The following is a 7,483-nucleotide window of genomic DNA, read 5'->3' as shown; positions in this document are numbered from 1 at the left end:
CGTTGCCCACTCCCCCGACCGTCGCTGATGGGTCCGCTGGTAGATATCGATCCTACCAGGAGCTCGCCACTTTCAGCATCTCTCTATAATTTGAGAATTATTTAAAAAATTTAAATAATTAAAAAAATATATCATAATTAAAAATTTAAAAAATACATACTATGTACTCCATGTGGCGAGTAAATTATCTGAACTCTCATAATGCGGCACGGTCTATCTCGCCTGATTCGCCGTATTCTGGGTACATCATCTCTGTAAAATTAGTAGTAAAATTAATAGATAACAAATATAATTTAAGAATAAATGATTAAGTCATTAAAATCTAAAAAAAGAAGTTTAGATGTGTAACCTGATATGCCTGATCCTCGTAATACCAGTATATGGTAGTCCAATCGTCGATGGCGATGCTGTTATAGGGCTGCAGCTGTGCTGTCTCCTGCCCATGAACCTGCACCACCCGGTACCCATGCGATGCATGTAATGGCGATAATCCTTGAAGCGCAAGGATAGATGGGTATCGATCGCTCATCTCACACGATCATCTTCGAAATCAATGATGTCAAATATACCCTGCCAATAACAAAATTAGAAGAATACTATACAAATTAAATGTTCATAATATAATTTATTTTACCTGTAAGTGGGTGTAGAAAACTGTCTCTGAGCTTGGACAATATGACGCCAATCGAAGAGCGTCACTGGGGCATTGCTGCGGCACATGATGCCTAGCTCGGTCTGTCATGGCTCACACCATCCTTAATGGGTCTGGTGTAGCCAGCCGGTATCTCTATCTAGAGATGCTGTCCCAAGTGCTCACATTTTTAATGCTCTAAAATGAGGTTCTTTGATGGACCTCGCCCTCGCCTGACCACCAATGTAGACTGATTTGAAACAACAATAAATAAATCATTAGCATGATCCAAATAAAAAAAATAAATTTGATTATATATAAAGTGTAATGATTAATACCACTGGGACCAGTCTCATTGGGATCCGGCTCACTTGTAGTCGGCTCACTGGGACCTGTCAGTGCAGGACCCTCTGACACTGGAGTCGGTGAGGCAATGGAGATCGATGAAGGCACTTCAACCTTTGAGCTGTCTGCAGGTAACTGTGAACGCGACTGTCGTCTATCTCCTGGTGCCATATCTGCAAGAATTGAGATGTAAATAAATATAATATTATATAATAATAATAATTAAATAATATTTAATGAATACAATTATATCATCACATATCCAGAGAATAATGGACAGATAACTATTGAATACCACATAATGAAATGAAATATCAACTATTAACAATAATAATATTATTACTTTTTCAAAAAGTTCGAATATGGGATATCCAAGTTTCGATCTCGATGAAGATCAAAACTTGAATGAAAATCTACGGCTCAATGTAATTTAAATACCATCTCTGAACGTGCATTCGAAGATGGATTTTTAATTTATCAAAAAATAATAACTTCGTATTGAAATTTTTTGATCAAAAATTTTAATAGAATTTTTTTCTAAAATAAAAATATCTTTTTTATTTATCATTTCAGCAGCATACAAAATAGCACATAAAATAATTTAATTATAACAAGTAACAGTATGTGCATTGTGTTAGTGAAAAAAATAATCAGTCAAATAATTAACTAACTTTAGCAGTAATACTAAAAAATAATATGCAATAATTATAATAATATGCGACAATCATAATAATTCGGGTGCCCTGGCCCAGCCCAGCATGGATCGAACCCGACCAGACCCGACCTAACTCGCCCCGGCTCCACCAGACCCGCCCCATCCCAACTCCACCCCACTTGCCCCAGCCTTTCGGGCCTAACCCGACCTGCCCCATCCCAGACCGACCTGACCTAGCCAGACTCGCTCCGCCCTAGCTCCACTGTCATCGACCCCAGCCCGACCCACCCCGGCTCTACCGACCCAACTCGACCTGGCTCCACCCGACTCGCCCCAACCCGACCCAACCCACATCAACCTGACCATACCCTATCCGATCGGCCCCATCCAGGCCTGACCAACCCCAACCTAGGCCCGACAGGCACCATCCAGGCCCGACTGGTCCATCCACGACGACACGCTGGCCCCACGCGGCAGCGGGTTGCCGTCCCAGCTAGGTGACCATCCCAGCATGCCGGCCGCGGTACGCGACGGCCCACACGCCCCACGCAACCGGGGCCACCGTCCCGGCCCAGGTGACCATCCCGGCACGCCGGCCGCGGCACACGGCGGCCCGTAGGCCCCACGCGGCCACAGGCCACCATCTCGGCAGGCGGTCGTCCTGGCACGTTGGTCGTGGCACGCGGCGGCCCGTAGGCCGCGTGGGGCCCCACGTGGCTGCGGGTCGTCATCCCGACCAGGCGACCGTCCCGGCACGTCGATCACGGCATGCGATGGCCCGCAAGCCCCATGCGGCCACGGGACACCATTCCAGCCTAGGCGGTCGGTTGCGGCACGCAGCGGCCTGATGGCCCATGCGGCTGCAGGTTGCCGTCCCGATCAGGCAGCCGTCCTGGCACGCCGGCCACTGCATGCGGTGGCCCGCATGCCCACGTGGCCGTCAGCCTTCGATCGCGGCACGCCGGCTGTGGCACACCCCCAAAAAAAAAGAGACTTACCGATGGTGGCGGTGGAGTAGGTCGAGATGGGGATGGGGGATGCTAGAGGGGAAGGAGCTCGGGACGCGCACGCAAAGAGAAAATGCCCGAGGGGGGAAGAGAGAAGAAAAATAGGTTTCTGATGCGACTTGACGGGACGTAGGGTATTAGCGATGAAAATTTTCATCGCTAATAATTCTTTTCATCGCCAATAATTTGAATGAATAATTATTGCGACGAAAACTAAGTTCCATCACTAATAATTTCAGCCATAAAAAAAATATCCGCTGAAAAAATTCACGCCCCAAAAATTATTATTTTCGATGAAAATAAAATTTCATTACTATTTAGCTTATCAGCGATGAAAATTAAAAGTTTTCCATCACTAATAGTTTCCGCCATAAAAAAAGATTTCGCTGAAAAATTAATGCCCCAGGAAATTATTATTGTAGTGTTAGAGATGAAATTTTTCATTGTAAATAATTATTATTTACGACGAATATGACTTTTCATCGTAAATACTCATTATTTATGACGTAATATTTTCATCGCAAATAATTAATAATTTTAAATTTTTAAAATTTTTATATTTTTTCATTTATTAGAGATAAAAAATTATCATCGTAAATAATTTATTTTTATCGCCAATACTTCATAATTTGTGAAGCATAATTTTTATTGTAAATAATTTTTAATTTTTAATTTTTTATTTTTTTCACATATTAGAGATAAAAATTTTCATCGTAAATAATTGATATTTGTGATGAAAGTTAATTTTCATCACCAATGCTTCATTATTTATGATGTAAATATTTCATCGCAAGTAATCTTTAATTATTAAATTTTTAAAATTTTTTATTTTTTTTAAATATCAGTGATGAAAAATTTTCATTGCAAATAACTAGTATTTACGAAAAAAATTTAATTTTTATTGTAAATACTTCTATTATTTATGATGAAACTATTTTCATCGCTAATATTTGAAAACTTAAAATTAAAATAAATAGTTTATTATTTACGATGATTAATTTCATCATAAATAATTTATAATTATGATGAATTTTTTTTTCATCACAAATATTCATCTATTTATGATAAAAAATAATTTTCTTCATAAATAAGTAATTATTAGCCACGAAATTTATGTTTTCATCATAAATATCATTATTTACGATGAAATATATTTTCATCGTAAATAAATTTATCATAAAAAGTAGCATTTCTTGTAGTGGTGGTTACATATAACACTGCCATATGTCTAATATATAGTAGTGGTTAATCAACTGCTGCCATAGGTTTGATCTGTAGCAGCGGTTATGTATAACCACTGCCATAGGTTTGAGATATGGTAGTGGTTACGTATAACCGCTGTCATAGATTTTACCTAGGCAGCGATTACGTACAACCACTATCATAGGTTAACCTATTACAATGATTACTCATAACCACTGCTATAGGTCAAAATTATGATAGTGATTATTTATAACTGCTACCATATCTCAAACCTATGGCAGCGGTTGTACGTAACCACTACGATACAGTGACTTATAGCAACGATTTTGTTTAACCGCTGTTATATCGACAGAATATAAATTTTTTTCATATATTTTTTAAATATAATATAAATTTAAAATTTAAGGTCCATCTTCACTATTTATTATCTAAATAATTATTGTTAGAGTATCGTGATAAAAGATTATCTCGATCCGATAACCCTAACTATGTCGATCAATAAAATTTGATTTCAACAGTCACGAACAACCACATAATGATTTGATAGATAGAGACCACTGATAAATCTGAAAACTTGTAATAATGATCTCGATAATATTTGTAGCATACTATCAAAATTTTACTTCAATCAGATATCATGATCATAGTCAATTTAGCACATGATGATTTTAATCTTTAAATAAAAAATGAACAATCAAAAGATCAAACTGTGTCCGATTAAGATGATTTTTGAGATAAATAATCTTTACTATCATTTTAATCATTTAAATGATGGTAATTATAAAATTCAAACTACATGTATATGAACCATCGAAAAATGAATACTGAAGTTATAAAAGAAGAAGAGCTAGCTTATATTTGTTTCAATCGAAGAACGGATATTGAAGTTGCAAGAAAAAATGAGCTTATATGTGAAGGGTAATATTTGTTTGGTTCTTAACTAATAATTAAAGTGGCATTTTTAGATTTTGATTGATATTTTGTGTAACTTCAGTATCCATTTCTTGATCGAAATAAATACTTTCTCCTTCTCTCGTAACTTCAGTATCCGTTCTTCGATGGTTCATATACACATAGTTTGAATTTTATGATCACCACCGTTCAAATGATTAAAGTGATAGCAAAAATCATTTATCTAAAAAATTATCTTAATCGGGTGCAGTTTGACATTTTGATCATTCATTTTTTAATGATCGAAATAATCGTGTGCTAAATTGACCATGATAATGATATCCAATTGAAATAAAATTTTAATAGTATACTACAAATATCATCGAGATCATCATTGTAAGTTTTTAGATCCATCGATAATCTTTATCTATCAGATCATTATACGGTCGTTCGTGATTGTCGAAATCGAATTTTATTGATTTACATAGCTAGGGCTGTTGGATCGAGGCGATCTTTTATCACGATACTCTAATGATAATTATTTAGATAATGAATGATGAAGATGGATTTTAAATTTTAAATTTATATCATATTCAGAGAAAAATATAAAAAAAAAATTATATTTATGCTCTATAGCAGCGGTTGAGAGATAACCGCTGCTATATATTTATAGTAGTGGTTGTCTCAATCGCTGCTAAAAATCTGTTGCAGCAGTTGATAACCACTGCCATTGATCTATAGCAGCGGTTTTAAAACCTACTGCCATAGATTTGAAAATTTTTCAGGACCCATGCCTTCTCTTCTTCATTTCATGCTTCACTCTCTCTCTCCTATCCGAACCTTACCTACGCCCCACCGTCGGCCCGTCCACCACTGCCCCCTCCCTCTAGCGCCACCGCTGGCTCCAACCCCTTCGGCTCTGCCTCCCTCTTCTCTGCCGTCGGACCTCTCTGTCGTGGCCACTACCGCTACTGCCGCATTGCCGCCGCCACAACTGATGTAAGATAACCTCTTTTTTTTTGTGGCTCCGTGGGGAAGGGAAAAGCAGGGGGGTGGGGGGCATGATTGGAGCAAGCCAGGGGGTGGGGCAGAGGATGGAGGGGAGATGGGGGCCGTGGGGGGTGGGGGGTGGAGGGGCGCCACGGGGTATGGTGGCATGGGGGGTGGGGCAAAGGATGCGGGGTGGGGTGAGGGCCGCAAGAGGTGGGGGACGCGAGCGGAGGGGCGATGTGGACTAGGGTGGTGTAGGTGGTGGAGCGAAGGATGGGGCTACAGGGGGTGGGGGGCGCAAGTGGAGGGGCAACGCGGGGTGGGGTGGGGTGGCGCGGGGGGTGGGGTGGAGGACGGGGGCTGCAGGCAACAAGGGCCACAGGGGGTGGGGGCTGTAGGGGGTGGGGGCATGAGTGGAGGGGCGGTACAGTGCAGGGTGAGGTGGCACAGGGGGTGGGGCAGAGGACGGGGGCCATAAGGGACTGGGGCCACAGGGGGTGGGGGCCACTGGGGGTGGGGGGCATGAGTGGAGGGGCGGCGCAGCGTGGGGTGGGGTGGCGGGGGGGTGGGGCAGAGGACGGAGAGGTGCGGCATCGGGTGGGGTGGCACGGGGGGTGGGGGGCAGTGGTGACGGGCCTGGGGGTGGTGGTTGGGGGGGTAGGATGTTATAATAAAATAAATTTTATTATGTTATTATCAAAAAATAATTATAATAAAAATAATAATAATTGGGATCCAGTTCGAGATCTGGTCTGGATCAACTCGGATCCGATCCGAGGTTCGAGTCGAGATCTTGGTCGGGATCTGGGTCGGATCCGGGTACATCTCTCTATTTCCATAAAGAGATGCATGGTAGTGATGTAATGCATCATGTATTGATGTAATCTTAGACTTTCGTTCAAGAGTTAGTCATAGGGTCTCCAAAACGAACTCTGTGAATAGCTCTTGAATGCTCCATTTAGGTAGTTCAAAAATGCATCAATTATTTTTTGTTGTCATGACGTTCTTTATTCTATTATAAAAAGTTTTATCGCAGTTATCTTGTTTGTTCTCCGGATACATATTAGATGTAGTTAAAATATGATCTATCTATATCGTGTACTTGGAGAACTGTAGGGAGATACTACTGGATTTTTTTTGGATATAGAACAAAGAACAAAGCCAACAATAAAAATGATACATTTTTGAAAGGGATAGGACCACACCTATCAGGAAGGAGTTGGCAGAGTTAGAATTCATTAAGCATTATTTTGTTTGCCTATATAATGATGTTATGAACTCTAAGCATTGATATGCGTGCACAAATTATAAGCAATTACTATCAAATTATCTTGCTGTTATTGTATTGTATCTCATTTCCACACATGATTTAATTGCAGTATCACCATTTTAACTGTGGATAAGGGGTGGATGAAGTTGAGTAGGCTCTCACTAAAATATGAGGTTGGACTTCAAAAATTTCTTGATCTTACTATAGAAAAATTTGGAGACCATGGACTTATCCAATATTATTGTAAGAAGTGTATGGGTGTGCCTTGGCTACCTCGTTAAAATGTAAATGATCACCTCACTATTTATGACTTTAAACCTGGCTATGAAATTTGTTGGGATCAACATGGTGAGGGTAGGCTGCAAGGAGGTGATCAACATAATAGGAGAGTAGAATAAATAGTTTGTAATATCTTTCCATTTGTTGGCCACAATGACATTGCATCTATGTCTATGCCTAATTTTGTAGTTAGTGGAATGACAAATTATGAA

Source organism: Elaeis guineensis, chromosome 9 (genome assembly GCF_000442705.2).
Source record: "Elaeis guineensis isolate ETL-2024a chromosome 9, EG11, whole genome shotgun sequence".
NCBI classification, from domain to species: Eukaryota; Viridiplantae; Streptophyta; class Magnoliopsida; order Arecales; family Arecaceae; genus Elaeis; species Elaeis guineensis.
This window is presented reverse-complemented; position numbering follows the sequence as displayed.